This window comes from Anomaloglossus baeobatrachus, chromosome 1 (genome assembly GCF_048569485.1).
Source record: "Anomaloglossus baeobatrachus isolate aAnoBae1 chromosome 1, aAnoBae1.hap1, whole genome shotgun sequence".
Taxonomy (NCBI): Eukaryota; Metazoa; Chordata; class Amphibia; order Anura; family Aromobatidae; genus Anomaloglossus; species Anomaloglossus baeobatrachus.
Window position 1 is genome coordinate 957,566,906 of NC_134353.1, and position 16,839 is coordinate 957,583,744.

At 47.3% G+C, this 16,839-nt stretch overlaps 1 protein-coding gene across 2 annotated transcripts in view; it reads right to left on the reverse strand.

The window, feature by feature from the left end:
* Window positions 1-16,839, reverse strand: part of LOC142257625 (uncharacterized) — a 481,515-nt gene that overhangs the window by 389,823 nt on the left and 74,853 nt on the right. The window lies entirely within an intron of this gene.

The following is a 16,839-nucleotide window of genomic DNA, read 5'->3' on the forward strand; positions in this document are numbered from 1 at the left end:
GGGGTACAGGACCCTAGATCAGGAAATGGTTCAACGTCCTGATAATTAACCTGGGAGGGAGAGTATCTTTATGAACTTCCCCAAGAGCTCAGAGATTGAAGGCATCAGCACAACGAGGGGGATAAGGTTTTCCAGAATAGCAACCCACTGAGATCCCAAGTGCCAGCCATCAAGAGCAAAGCTCCACTACACATAGGGAGCGGGACCCTAACAGCTCCAAGCCAAGGGGTCACACAGAACAACTAAATTGTGCATGGAGGCACACTCCGGATTACAAAGTGATACTGGTGGGAGCAGACACCTGGACGGGCTCCCCGCAGTGGCATAGGAACACAGAGACTTTGGTTTACCACAGTGTGTGTGTCTACTTTATAAACTTCATCCAGCACCACGACTACTACAGTGAGTACCCTGCCTCCCTGCATCCTGCCTTCTTATCCAACCTGCACCAACCATCCGCCCCCTTCCTGAGCCCCAGGGCCTTCCCTACCTGTGGAAGGACTAACATCTGGCTGCTCAACACCATCTGCCCTGGTACTCCTATTACCGCAACCCACAGGGTGGCGTCATGATCTTATCCTGTGTAAATAACCCCTTTTAAAAGATCAAAGTGTCCACCAAGCCAGGTCCGGAAAACCCCTCGAGGTACGATCCCGAATCTGAGCAGCCCGACTAACACCGGGGTGGCACACATGCAGGTTTCGGTATACGCCTTCTTCCGGGGGTAACCTCACATCCACATGGGTCGTCCATTTATGTTGTATGGAAGCCAATCACAGACATATGGGTATAATGAGAAACAAAAAAATCACCAAATCCAATGCTCCCTCTGCAAATTTGTTTCAAAGAGCCAATAAGGGTGCCAGAAATTTGTTGTTAGGGGCGGAACCATCTATAAGCATGGTAACTGCTGCTATCCATGACACTCCCTATCGGCTATCCCTCACTGATTTACACCTTAAAAACCACAGGCACCTTTGGGTTTAAATGAAACTCTCACATTTGGGTGTTTCTTATGACAGGGTAATCATAGGGATAGTGAGGGATAGCTGATGCCGAGCGGGCACGTCATGACGTGACACATAGGGTGCCAACCTCCGGGGTTAGGCAGGTTCAGCCTCAGCTTTGATTTAGGGACATGTAGGTATTTCTCCTTATTGTTATATAGACTCATTGTCCATTTGTGAGGATATGTTCTCTGTTTCTCCTCACTCAATATTCAGGAGTTAGAATCTCTATGCGTCTCCCATGTAATAATCTTTGATAACGTCTGCCCCTATGCCCACCTTGTTTGTTGTCCATTCCTTGTAAGAATCCACCATAAATATCCATTTACATCCCGTTTCTATTTAATAAAACAGTCGGTTTGACGGGTCAATCCGTCATTTAAATCACCTTACTAGTTTACATCTATAATGGTATATGACATTAAGTTCCACCACAGGTTTAACCCCTTCAGCCCCCGGGCACTTTCCGTTTTTTGCTCCCCTTCTTCCAACAGCCGTAACTTTTTTATTTTTATGTCAATCTTGCCATTTGAGGGCTTGTTTTTTGCGGGACGAGTTGTACTTTTAAATTAAACCATAAGTTTTACCATATAGTGTACTGGAAAACAGCAAAAAAATTCCAAGTGTGGACAAACTGCAAAAAAAGTGTGATCGCACCATAGTTTTTGGGATGTTTTATTCACCGTGTTCACTATATGGTAAAATTGATGTGTGGGTATGATGCCTGAGGTCGGTGCGAGTTTGTAGACACCAAACATGTATAGGTTTACTTGTATCTAAGGGGTTAAAAAAAATTCACAAGCATGTCCAATAAAAGTGGCGTACATTTTGCGCCATTTTCCGAAACCCGTAGCGTTCTCATTTATTGGGATCTATGGCTCAGTGACAACTTATTTTTTGCGTCTCGAGCTGACGTTTCTAATGGCACCATTTTTGCGCAGATGCTACGTTTTGATCGCCTGTTATTGCATTTTGCGTAAAACTTGCGGAGACCAAAAAACGTAATTTTGGCGTTTGGTAAACAGCGTAGTGGCAAAAAAATTCCAATCAGATTAATTGATTTTATATTTTGATAGATCGGGCATTTCTGAACGAGGCGATACCAAATATAAATAAATAATATATTTTGTTTTTATTATTTTAGTAGTCCCCCTAGGGGGCTATAGCGATTGCTCTGCACTATCTACTGATCACAGATAAACAGCTGTAAACAGCAGATATGATCACTTCCTGATTCATTCGGCTCCGGGCCGAGTGAAACTGAAAGTGACTCGTCAAAACTACAGGCGTCATCACATGATCCTGTGCTATCATGGCAACCACCGAATGTCACATGTTCACGCACGTGACTTCCGGTGAGGGCGGTGGTAAGTGAAAATCATGGCCGCGCGCATATACATCTCTCTGCCAAACTTTGGCAGCGAGATGTAAGGGGTTAAATGTTGCGAGTGGAAGCGATTCCACTCGTAACATGCAGGCGCACATGTCAGCTGTTGAAAACAGCTGATATGTGCGCGGATCGCCGAAACCTGCCCGGGGCGGGGCTTAACGTCACACGCTCCATGACGGATAGATCCGTCAAGGGTCGTGAAGGGGTTAACTGAGGGTACGACCATGTTGTTTGCCAACTTTCTTCTAGCCTATTCCAGATATATTAAAATTGTCGCAATAAATTGCAAAACAACTTGACAGTTTATTAAAACATGCAGACTATCGTATTGCTATTATTTCTTTTTCTGGCTCCGGTCATATGATGTAGAATTCCCCACGTGATTACAGACTGTGACATAACGGTCACATAATTGGTTCGGTACCACGTAGGCGGCAGTGTTTTCACGCTTAACGTGAGATCTCTCATGGTGCACGTCATGCCCGGAAATACCGTTGCCTGTCAGACCGCGGTATCACGTTGTTGAGGACCCAGCCAGAAATACCGTGCCATCTTTTTGTGTGTGGCGCACAACATGTGCCTTGGCGTTCATTCCACACATATAGGAACCGGAAGTCCTGTAGTCCTGCGCACATGTAATAACTGTAAAACCAAGTATAATACGTCCACTATTAGTGAATGTATCATTGTACTAGTATGTTTTGGAAGAATTATGGTATTACCTAGTTACTTGGTGGGTTGAGCAGTTTATTTAAGTCTGTCTATTCCCTCTTGGTGTACCGCTCAATTTCTGGTCAGGAGCTCATAATGCCTCTTACATCATTGCCTCCAACTCCCCTGATGAATCTGTCTTGAGGAAACGCGTCGGAAGGAGAGCATTGAGCATCACTGGATATTACTTGGGGTAATGTGTGGCGTATTGTGGTCCCCTCATCTTTCTAGAGGTAATACCAGTATATTTGGTCAGCAGTGGGGCTGTATGGTAAGCTCGTACCCCACTGCCACCAATAACTGTAATTTATAGCACTCTGATTTTTCTCTAGGCTGCACATACAGAACAAAAAAAGTATTCTATTTATTCCCTGGTTGTACTCAGTCCCGTTTACATTTGCATATTACTTTAGTCGTATGTTTACTTGTAGCGCCCCTGAAGCCATCAGGGAGCTATAAGGTACTGCATCCCCACCAGGATACAGGGCCTACCCACAGGGACCCAGAAGACTAGTGCCGGTAACAACAAAACATTCCAGTTAATCCCTGTTTTTCCCCAAATTCCCCATAAACTGGTAACAGACTAGGGTTGGACCTAAGGATGGCCGCTTAGAGGTGGAGCCGATCCAGTCCACTAGATGACCAGGTGGGAGGCGCAGACAGTGGACAGTCAAAGAGGAGACGGAGAGTGAGTTGGCGACGGAGAGAGCAAGTGGAAGTGCTGACAGGAGTGTGACAGTGAACTGAGTGCCCAGGCATTTGGTTGCTGGTGGAGTACAGTGGAGTACTTCTGGAACAACAGTACCAACGGGGTACAGAATCCTAGGTCAGGCAAACGCTCCAGGCAGACCTGATAAAATCTGCACAGTGAGGGGACCATCAAGGACCTCACTGACCTTGAAGTTCGGGTCACAGTAGCAACGAACCGGGGAATAGGACCAGAGACTCCATCCCCACAGGGTTCATGCTACCGTCATATGGGCATCCGTTAGGAGACTACCAGCAGGGGACCCCCAGCCGCTCCAAGCATTGGCACTAAGTGGATTAGCGGTCAAAACCAGCCTTCCTCGGGTGACCAGTTTCCATCTTACTGTGAGTAAAGGAACCAGTTACACTGCAACCTTTTGTGTGGCCTACCTTCTTTCTACACCCATCTGCATCACCTACCCTCTGGGGCTTGGGCGTGCTTGCAGAGGGCCTAACAACCAGGCAGCCACCAACATCAGCCCCAGTAGCAAGAACTGTGCAGCGGCGGTTCCATCCACATAGCCGCAAACCGCAAGTGGCATCACGTATAAACTTTCTTTCATAATTCCCATGTAAATATTAGCCCCTTTTAAAAAGCACCCAGGGCACGGAACCAGGCAACGGCCACCAAGTGACATTTCCCCAGCTATACACCTACCGGGACTGAGTACCCCATAACCCTGGGCATCACAGCTTTTTCCTGGTGTCACAAACAGGATCAAACTGGACACGTTATACCAGGGACCTGTGCCTTATAGACTGTGTTTTATGGACTGTGTTGTTTTTTTTAAATCAGATCTTTTTTTATTAAATCATTAGGGATCAATACAGAGAGTATTTCACTTTTCATATAACTGATAACAATAAACAGATAAACACATGTGATTTATATCAGGTTCTTTCTCTGCATGTATGTAAATATAATAATAGAGTTCTCAAATCATAATTATATTATATAGCTTGAGCCTACAAACCTCGTGGCTCTACAAATAAACAAAACTTAAATTATGCAATAATGCCTCAGACTAACAGAAACACCTCCTCCATCAGCCGTGTCGCTCCACATCATATTGCTATACTCTCCTGCTCCTCCCTCTCCGTGCAGTCATCCATGAAACCATTCCAGTCCTCTCTCACCTCTTCATTCAAAGTCCACTTCGTCACAGAAAAAACTAGTTTTAATTCCCTTCCTCACACATGCCATCACTGCAGGCACAACAGTAACCGGTCCAGCATTGCATCCCGAACCAGTGCACTAGAGGGTAGGCCCGGCAACTCCATCCATGGCCGCCAAATGTTATAAAACTTTTTCAATGTTTTTCTTTTTAAATAAACTCCCCTTTCCAATCTTATGACGTTATTTAATTTGTTTTTGAGCTCTGGTAATGTTGGTGGTAGAGGGTCTAACCAGTGATATGCAAGTAGCTTTCTTGCTTGGTACAAGATACGGGCTATTCCCAGAGCTGTTGGAGAATCCGGATCTACTTCTCCTTCCCATAGACTCAACAGGCACAGGCGGGGCGACGGTGGTATTGTGATATGATATATTTGATCTATAAGTCCCAGGGTTTGGTTCCAGAAATCACCAATGTGTCCACACTCCCACATAACATGCATCAAATGGGCATCATCCTGTCCATACCTAACACACTGTTTGTTTGGTCTGAGTCCCATCTTAAATAGTAGACTGGGAGTTTTATATACCCTGTGGATGAGATATATTTGAGACAGCTTTTGGCACTCCGATACCGCCAGTTTAGGAACTTGTTCCAATATATCAGACCACTGGCCTTCCGTCAGGGGACCGACGTCTCGTTCCCATTTGCTTTTAACAATCAATGGATGTGTTTCCAGATGGGCAGGTAGTAATTTTTTATATAGTTCCGAAATAAGACCCTTAGAGGACTCAGATGTAAGCAGCCTATGTAATGTTTGATTATGTGTCACTGTTACCGGGTTTGTCCTCCCCTGTCTTTCCAGTGCGTGTCTCAGCTGCAAATACTGATAAAAGAAGACATGCGGAAGGTGAAACTCTGTTCTCAGTTGTTCAAAGCTTTTAAGAGTATTATTTTGTAGTACTTGTGACACTAAATGGATCCCTTTATCCTCCCATCCTCTGAACCCTACTAATTTTTTAATTTCTGGCAAGTCGGGGTTCTGCCACAGTGGCCAGAGCTCTGTAGGTCCGCTTATCCCCAAAAGAGACTTACCCCTGTCCCACACCCGGAATATCATAGCCAGTGTGGGATATTGTGCCCCATTTATCTGTCTTTGTCCCACATCCAACCGGCAACCTGGGTACTTCCATACTGATCCCTCTCTCACTATATCACCACTGGTATCATACCCTCCTTCTTTGCCCCAACCCCTCAGATGTTGCATCTGGGAGGCTATATAGTATATATATGGGTTTGGTACCGCCAGTCCTCCCTCCTCCTTTCCCCGCTGTAGCACTTCCAGTCGAATCCTAGCTTGCTTTTTCTTCCAAATAAGTTCCCGGAATATTGTATTAATTTTTACAAAAAATTCCCTACATATCCACACTGGAGAATTATGTATAAGGTATAGTAATTGTGGCATCATTACCATTTTAATTAAATTGGATCTGCCGATATTTGATAGCGGCAAACGGCACCAGGTATGCACTTTTGCTCTGAATCGCTGTAACAGGGGTTCCAGATTTAGGGCCTGAAAATCCTTCGGGATTGGGCTGACAATTACTCCCAGATATTTAAACTCCCGGACCGCAGGAACTGGAATCTGTAAGTCCGAAAAGTCCCCCGGAAGGGGGTCCAACGGCATTAAAGCCGACTTGGACCAGTTGATTCGTAGACCAGACCTCTGACCAAATTCCTGAATGATATTCATTGCCGGCAAAATCGAGGAACGTACCCTGTCTAAATATAAGAGTAGATCGTCTGCGTATAATGATATCTTTTGTTCCACGGCTCCACACCGAAATCCCTCTACCTCCCTGGATTTCCGTATTGCCACTGCCAACGGCTCCACTGCAGTCGCGAATAGCAAGGGTGAAAGCGGGCACCCCTGTCTAGTACCTCTTCCAAGAGGAAAAGACTCGGAGACCCTGCCATTAACCCTAACCTTCGCCACCGGTGAGTCATATAGCAGTTTTACCCAATTTATGAATCTATGTCCAAAGCCCATTTTCTGAAGTACAGCCCACATATATTCCCATTCAAGGCTATCGAACGCCTTAGCGGCGTCTAATGACAAAATTGCCCTTTCCCCCGGTACCTCAGAACTATGTTGAATTCCCAAATATAATTTCCTGAGATTCATAGATGTGGCTCTGCATGGAATGAATCCTGTCTGATCACTCTGCACTATAGATGAGATGACTCGGGACATCCTATTGGCGAGCACCTTGGCCAGCGATTTAATGTCTGTTTGTAGGAGAGAAATTGGGCGATACGAATCCGGGATCTCTGGATCTTTTCCAGGTTTTAATATTAAGACTATTAAGGCTTTCCTCATAGAGGGTGGGAGGACCCTCTGCCTTTCAGCCTCTTCAAATACCTTAAGTAGTTTGGGTAGCAGTAAGGGTGCATACGTTTTATAAAACTCTCCAGGCAGGCCATCCGTTCCCGGAGCTTTTTCATTTTGTGTCTGGCCAAGCGCTTCCTCCAGTTCTTCCAATGAGATGTCCCGGTCCAGCAATTCCCTGTTTACATCACTCAGTGTAGGAAGAGAGAGAGCATCCAAATACTGCTCAATCTCAGTCTCCGTGAGGTCACAGTCTGATGTGTATAGCCGCATATAATACCTCTTTATTTCTCTTATTATATCCTCGCTTGCTGTTACAAAGTCACCTGATTCCGTCTTTAACCTATTTATATAAGAAGATCCTTCCTGTGCTCTAATGACTGTGGCCAGTAGGTGCCCCACGCCCTCCCCCGCCATAAAATAATTTTGTTTAAGGAAATAGCGTTTATTTTCTGCCACCGACATGAGATTTTCTTTGAGTGACATCTGTGCCTTCTCTAGAGTGTTTTTAGTTTCTACTGTCGGGTTGAGTATCACCGCAGCCTCCGCATCAGATACCTCCTGAATCAGACTCTGGGTGTAACATTTGGTTTGATTTTTGCGTATGCATATTTCTCTAATATATATGCCCCTTACCACAGCTTTCATAGAGTCCCAAACTATGTGTGGCGGTGCAGAGCACTCATTAAGATGAAAGTATTCTAGAATGTTATCATATAAAGATCCCCCAATAAGCTGGATCCAGAAGGGATTAAGTTTCCAGATAGGCCTGGGCAGAGCGAGGGGGTTTCCCCATGCAAGCGTGACATGTAATGGTGAGTGATCAGATACACTTCTAGGTAGATAGGCCACCTTTTGTGTATATGAGGCCATGAGTGCGTTTCCAATAGCCAGGTCTATCCGTGACATGGTGTGGTGGGAGCTAGAGTAACAGGAGAATTGTTTGGTTGTGGGGTGTTGGGCACGCCAAAGATCTACAAAACCCAGCTCTGTTAGCATTCTAGCAAATGAAGTCGGGGCGGCGTTCTCCGATATGTTTCCCGAGTGTAACTTATCTAGATAGGGATGTAAGTAATTATTAAAATCCCCTATCAAAAGCGTTGGCACAGATGGAAGGGAATCTAAAATAGACAATATCCTTTTTACCGGTTCGACTGAATATGGTGGAGGGATATATATCGCAACCAGAATAAATTGTATACCATACAGCGTGCAAAGCAAACATACAAATCTGCCCCCCGGGTCAATCACTGATTTGGTACATGAGAACGGGATGGATTTGTGCACCAACACACTCACACCCCGTGCATGGGTCGAGTATGTGGAATGATATTCATGCGCGATCCATCCCTTCCTCAGCCAATGAACATTATCCCTGACCATGTGGGTCTCGGAGAGACATAAAATAGCCGGTAAAAATTTCTGTAGGTGAGTGAATATAGCACATCTTTTGTTCGCATCTCCGAGCCCTCTAACATTCCACGCTACAATATTTAAAGATGTCGCCATAAGCGTAGACTAAGATATGATCCGGACAGATACTTCATACCTGGAGGAGAGAGGCGTTCTCCACCGATTCTCAAAAACATTAGGTTGAGCGACACGACTGAGGCACACCACACTTCCCAAACATATTGCATCATACAACAGTAAACAAGAAAAACAAGGAGAGAGATAGGGCTCCGCACACCAGTGCGCAGTGCCCCTGCCCTCAAAATCAAGTGTATCTTACACATTTCTCCCAAATAGAGAGCATCAGGGCTAAAAATACGCCCCAAGTCCATGCAGGGAGGGGGGTCCACAACTCGCTAGTGCAGCGTGTGTCCACAATGAACCGGCCGTCTCCCGTCCTGGATCCTAGATGAATTTAACTGTAATGAGCTCACCAGCATAGCGTCCCAGACAAAAACAACGCCTGGCGGCAGAAAGGGAAATCTCAGGTATTCTTCCTCCTCAGGGATCTCTCATTGATATCCAGCCAAGACAATGCCGCCCCAGCCGTATCAAAAAAATGAGTCTCTCCGTTCGCAGCAATCCGCAGCTTAGCAGGGTACATCATGGAGTATGGCACTTGTAGGTTGTGCAGGCGTTTTTTTGATCTCAATAAATTGCGCTCTTTTACGTTGCACTTCCATGGAGAAATCAGGAAATATTGATATCTTCCTCCCATCAATTGCAAGTTCTTTGATATCTCTGGCTCTGCACAGGATAGTGTCCCTATCTTTATAGTGCAGTAGTTTAATCAGAATAGGACGTGGGGGTGCTCCCGGCTGTGGGGCACGTGCAGGGACCCTGTGCGCCCTTTCAATGGTGAAGAAAGAGGATAGTATGTCTTTTCCCATGGTGTCTTTAAGCCATTTTTCAAAGAAATTCAGTGGGTCATTGCCCTCCATCCTCTCTGGGACCCCCACCAGTCTCAAATTACTTCTGCGGGAGCGATTTTCCAAATCATCCACCTTGTTTAGCAGTGTGGAGATATTTTGCGTGGCCTTTCCCAGCTCTCGTGACATTGGTGGTAATTGATCCTCTGTTGTACTCACTCTTTCCTCCAGCTCCCCCATTCTGACAGTCACTCCTTGCAGCTCACGTTTAATACAGGCCATATCTGAGGTGACAGTTCCCATCTGGCTGCTTAGAGTGGCCAATGTGGTATTGCAAGAGTTAATTGCTGCCAGAATGTCTCTCAGTATGGCCTCAGTGAAAACAGGTGTTGTTTGCTCCACATCTCCCCCTCCTCCCTCTGCCAGCGCAGGTCTCTGTGACTGCATACCTTGTGCTGCTGAACATGCAGGGCCCAGGGTACTCACAGTCTCACCGTCGGGTATGTTTTCTCCCTGCTCCAGGGCCCGTTCAGCGCTGCTATCGGGTGCCTCGTTGCAGGTAGGCTCTGTGCCAGGGGCCACTCTGGCAAACCGCTCCAACCTGCTTGCTACTCCCACTGCTCCAGCTCGGGATGGTGTGGATGCCGGCGGTGCCATATTGGATTCTTCAGAGGCATGCTCCTGCGCGTCTCTGTCCCTTTTATTGCTGCTGCGGGTCGGCATATCCTGGCTGTGCTCGCTTCCCCGGGTGTTATAAGTAGTGTTGCAGCCCTCCAGGGTCGGTAGTGCCTGTCAGCAAGGCCGGTGTGCAGGATAATTCAGGATCCAGGCAGGAGTTCACCCACGCTGCTTCCTTTCTACATGAGGTCCAGGCCACGCCCTATGGACTGTGTTTTACTACGAGTGAAACCGCCGCCATTTTTGGTATAAAAAGTGACTGCACCACAGCAGTGAAAAAGGCACGAAGCGAAGGATATGGCCCCTGGGAGTGTCCAGAATGTGAAACTAAACCGGAAGCAGGAAGCTCGGAGGCCCTGCTCCAGAATGCCTCCAGGACTGTTACCAGTAACACTATGTCTGCACCAGAGGATCGTGCAAGTGCACCAGGTCACCCAGGGGCCTGGACAGCGGAGAGGCTGGAGGCAGAGGTCCAATGGCTGTACTGGACCATGCAAGAGCAGCAACTTCGGCGCATCGAGGAGTGCAAGCAGAAATTATGGGGTTCGTGTTGAACATGCAGGCCCATGAGAGTCGGGAGCCGCTTGTCCTGGACGCACCAAGCAGTATGCTGGAGTCCACCCTTGACCATGCCACATCACCGCAAGATCCAGTGAGACCTGAACTGGTTACATCACCTTCTCCGGAGGAGAAGAACCAAGTGGTACAGACTTCCCCAGCCAGATCAGACCCGGCCGCATCACCATCTCCAGCGGAGAAGGATCAAGTAACACCGCCTTCTGACCCAGTGACGACAGACCAGGCTGCAGCATCATAAGGAGCCGCAGAGGAGGCTGCCGCCATTGCTGATGTCTACTCCCAGGTACTGTGCTCAGTCGCTGTCGGGGACCCAGCAGCGAGCTACCCTGAACCAGGTAGTGGGAGAGCAGCGGTCGTCACCTGGGAGCGGGCCCGTGTTGAGGAGGACACCCGCGGGGCTTGTCAGGCCATCATCACCATGCTAGCCTGAGAGCAGGAGCAGCGGGCACAGGCGGAGGCCAGGGACCTCCAGGAGAAGTAGCGCCTGCGGCGTGCCAGCTGCCGAGTACGGGGTCTGCTGTACCATGGGGTGGTGGAACGCTTTAACCTAAAAAGGGAATGGGGTTTCATTGCGGAACCCGGCTTGAAAGAAGGAGTCTTCATCTCCCACCGGGATGTGAGACCCCATCTCCCCAAAGGACACCCCAATCGAGACCTGCACGTAGGAGACAAAGTTAAATACACCCGTCACCATGGGGAGCGGGTCTGGTACGTAGTTTGATGTGGAAGTCGTTGCAGAGAAACCAGCTCCCGCTCCTACTACAGCACCAGTTCCCCAGCTGCCACCAGGAGGCAGTAGAGATGCACGGGACCAGTGTACCCAGACTGTGAGTGCTGATCCCAGGAGGCCAATTGATCCAGATGGCCCCTTTCCAGTTCCCTGGTAGCTATAACCTGCTAAGCTACCCAAAATGTTCCTTTTGTTGATTGTTCCAGTTTAAATATAGAAAATAAAAGTTTAAAAATGTTGCATTAACTGGTTTTGCATAATTGATAAAAATGGACCCAGACTGCAGGACTGGCAGCAGTGAAAAACTTTACCCTGTAAATAGTTGCACCAGTTGTGTAGCATCAGAGTACAACCTTACCAGTGGACCCTAATTGACACTGCCACCAAGGAGAGGATGGATGCAGGAAAGGTCTGCGGCAGAGGCGGCCGAGACCTGATCACCAGAGAAAACTGTAACCTGCCTCCTAGAGAGTTTTGGGACCAGGACCTTTGGGTGGTTGGTGAAGGGAAAGGGGTACTCCAGTTGCACTGTTAAAGCCAGAACCTCCCTTGCGTAGGAAGGACGTTGATGTTTAATATGCAAAATAAAAGTGGTAACCTGTATCACTTTGCAGCCTGAGGACAAGCTAGAATTAACAAAGGGGAAATGTAGCGCCCCTGAAGCCATCAGGGAGCTACAAGGTTCTGTATCCCCACCAGCATGCAGGGCCTACCCACAGGGACCCAGAAGACCAGTGCCAGTAACAACAAAACATTCCAGTTAATCCCTGTTTTTCCCCAAATTCCCCATAAACTGGTACCACACTAGGGTTGGACCTAAGGATGGCCGCTTAGAGGTGGAGCCGATCCAGTCCACTAGGTGACCAGGTGGGAGGGGCAGACAATGGACAGTCAGAGAAGAGACAGAGAGTGAGTTGGCGACGGAGGGAGCAAATGGAAGCACTGACAGGGGTGTGACAGTGTCCTTAGGGCCCAGGCGGTTGGGTGCTCCCGGAACCACAGCACCAACGGGATACAGAATCCTAGGTCAGGCAAACGCTCCAGGCAGACCTGATAAAATCTGTACAGTGAGGGGACCATCAAGGACCTCACTGACCTTGAAGTTCGGGACACAGTAGCAACAGGAGAACCGAGGAATAGGACCAGAGACTCCGTCTCCACAGGGTTCACGCTACCGTCATACGGACTTCCGTTAAGAGACTACCAGGGGGGGACCCCCAGCCGCTCCAAGCCACGGGGAAATACCAACCAAAGACAGGTGCAGGGGAAAGAAACTACCAGGTCACTAAACCGGCATTAGGACTAAGGGGATCAGCAATCAAAACCAGCGTTCCTCGGGTGACCAGTTTCCATCTTACTGAGTAAAGGAACCAGTTACATTGCAACCCCTTGTGTGCCCTAACTTCTTTCTACACCCATCTCCATCACCTACCCTCTGGGGCCTGGCCCTGCTTGCAGAGGACCTAACATCCCGGCTGCCACCAACATCAGCCCCTGTAGCAAGAACTGTGCAGCGGCGGCTCCATCCACATAGCCGCAAACCGCAAGTGGCGTCACGTATAAACTTTCTTTCAAATTCCCATGTAAATATTCCCCCCTTTTAAAAAGCATCCAAGGCAATGGCCACCAAGTGAGATTTCCCCAGCTATACACCTCCTGGGATCGAGTACCCCATAACCCTGCCCCCCCTCATCTTTCTAGAGGTAATAGCAGTATATTTTGTCAGCAGTGGGGCTGGTTAGTAAGCACGTACATCACTTCCACCAATAATTGTAATTTATTGCACAAAGGCACTTTGTATGGTTCAATGCACAAAGGCACTTTATCTGTGTGCAATTTTTGATCGTATTATACATATGACATCAATTTGCGAGTGAGTGTATGGGTTGAAGACCTATGAGAAGGAAGAGGGGGTACTAGTTGTTTAATTGAAGTCCCCTATCTCCCATAAACTGCATTTTGCTTTTCTCAGGGTGCTAATATATATTTATTTGTAGTACTAGTGATCACTAGGTGATGATATTTGTTGGACCTTGAGTCATTTTAATAACACTCATTAAAAGTTATATTTTATTACCATTGCTATTCTTATTCACAAATTTTGGTAATCACGTTCTCTCTACTAACTCAAACTATGCTAGAGGGGGTCAGCCTGCTAGTACACTGAAATGTACCTTTTGTATGTCAGTCAGTCAAAATAGATGAAAAAGAGAGGTATGTCTGTCTATTGGCACAGTTGATTGGCGTTCCATATATCAGAGTGGCAGTGTACATTCCACCGCCATACTCAAGAAAAGTTCTGCAGGAAGCTCTTACTTTTGCAGCGCAGGCTCCTGCTTTGCCTTTCCTGCTCCTTGGGGATTTTAATAATACAATTGCGACAGAGAGGTGTAGCGCCCGGTCCTTGCCCAAAGGCGGTATCCCCACACGTCCCCACTCCCAGGCCAGCGGGGGTGCCCTCTCTCTCACCTGCCAGCTTCCACTGCAGTATTACTGTACGCTCTTGTTCCCAGGCTGCAGCGGAGGTGTCCTCCCTCTCTCTTGCCCGGTGGAGCTGCCTGACCCAGGGCCGTGGGGTACCCGGTCTCAGGGTTTTAGGTTTCGGGGGATTGTCACAGGTGGCTGCGCCTGGTCCCGTGGCCCTGGTGGCAGTTAAAAGAAGTCTGATAAAAACAATAGTAAAACTAAATAAAATAAGTGTCTTGTGACGCCACCTACGGCTCTCGGTAATGTTACCAACGCTGCTTGCAGACCTCCGGGGTGATGATGAAGGAGCTAGTGTGTAATGCTCCCTGAAAGTGGAGCGATGTGCCCCAGGCCTTTGGAAAATATCGAGATTTCACACACAGGGAGACAGCTTACCACACAAGTCTTGATATCGGTCTCTTCAAGGCCGCTAAGATGTGGCTCTCCATGTTCAGGCAAACACAGTCTGTAGTGAGAGCAGGACCTTGGATAGCAATAACTGTCACACACACACCGGGTCTTTCCTTCTGCATCTTTACTGATGTTAGCAGGGATAAGTCCAGGGTACTGTCCGGGTGGTCAGGTGGCAGTTGGGATTTCCACATCTGTGAGTTTCGAGGCCTCCTTATTGCTGTATGTCTGGTAAAGTCCTGGGCTGTTTTAAGCCTGGCCCTGACCTCTCCTGTGTCTCTCAGTTGTATAGCAGGCTTAATGAACTGTTCTGCTGGGCACCACTATCTCTGCTGAGGTCCCTGGCTCTATTGATGGCTGTGCAACAAGTGTTTCTGTGCTGGGAGACTGAAGTCCCCCTTGCCTTCCGGACTTTTCTGCTGGGCCTGACTAAACCCGGTGTCCGGGTAGTTTCCTCTGGGGTGTACCGAACTGGTTCTTTCACCCCTTCTCTGTCTCGCCTTGCCTCCGACCCTCACTCAGGGTCCCTCACACTGCTAGGCTTTTCCCCTGGTACTCGCCCAACACAGCACCGTTTTCAGGTGGCTTCCTCTGTCAGTCCTGCACTAGACCCCACCGGTTTTATCTGCCTCTCTCAGCCCACAGCATTGGAATTTCTAGGAGATGTCAACTGACATCAGCCAGTATGTCTGACGTCAGCTAATGATAAAACAAGAAAAAGCGATCAGACATCACATTAATGCAAAAAATTGTTTATTAAGTTATAGAAGGTGATACAGTGGGGGTGAAAAATGTGACCACACAGGTCAGGAAAAGGGCACACAATTCCCACAGCAAGTGTAATTGCTAAATGTTAAAGTATACATAGATATTAATAAAAGTATAAATTACAATACCGGAAAATGGTAATCCAGGCAGGCACAGATTATATAAAAAATTGCAAATGCTAAGTATATCGGAAGTAATATAAATAGCTCAAGGATTACAAACTGAAATATGCACAAAAATGACCACCTATGGTAGATTTACATCAAAGGATCTGGGAATGTAAATGCAATGTGCTAACAGAGTATTTAATGACACTGATTAAACGCAACTATATATTCCATATTAGTAACCAGAGCCCTTGGTGTGATAAATGTCATATTATTTCAAATCATACAGAAGGGATCATATGTAAATAGATTATACAGGGGATAGAACATACTATCATCTAAGGCTGCTTTAACGCTACATTTTTTTTTAACATGCGCCCTGAATGTTTTTTTAACGCAAAAACGGATCCAGTGCAAATGCGTTTTCATTTCAATGCATTTGCAATGGACTTGCGTCAACATGCGTTTGCATGCGGTTTAGTCAGGATCCAGCGACTTGCAGTTTTTTTAACTTTTTTTCAAAAACGCTACTTGTAGCATTTTTGAGCTGCGTCCAAATACTGCAAGTCGCTGGATCCTGACTAAACAGCATGCAAACGCATGCATGTGAATGGTGGTATGCTGATAAACAGGATCCTGTTTGGCCAAAAAACAGCCTGGCGTGATCAGTCTCTCTCTCTCACTCTCTTCTTCCACTCTCAGTCTCTCTCCTCTCCTCTCTTTTTTCCTCTCTCCTCTATTCTCTCGCCTCCCTCTCTCTCCTTTCTCTCCTCTCTCTCTCCTCTTTCTCTTGCCCCCAGCTGCGTCTGAATTTCAAGTCTATCACGTTCAGTTCCCCTCACTCCCAATCACATGACTCCAATGCCCGCTCATAAGCTTCAAGTGACAGGATCCAGTAAAATAACACATGCGTTTGCATGCGTTTTTCTTTGCAAAAACAGGATCCGCTTTTGCAGCAAAAAAATGTTCATGAGGCATGTTAAAAAAACGTAGTGTGAAAGCAGCCTTAGGCTGCTTTCACACTACGTTTTTTTAACATGCGTCATGAACGTTTTTTTGCTGCAAAAGCGGATCCTGCTTTTACAGCAAAAAAACGCATGCAAATGCATGTGTTATTTTGCAGGATCGTGTCACTTTAAGTTTATGGGCGGGCATTGGAGTCATGTGATCGGGAGTGAGGGGAATTGAACGTGACAGACTTGGAGCCGGCATCTAACAGCTGTGGAGGCTCGTAACCAAGGTAAGCATCGGGTATACTTGCTTGGATACGCGATATTTACATTGGTTACGAGCGTCTGCAGCTGCTAGGAGCCGGCTCCCTGCACACGTTACCAACGTAAACATCGGGTAACTAAGACCGCGGTTACCCGATGTTTACCTTGGTTACGAGCGTCCTCCGCTCTCAGGCGGGGGAGAGTGG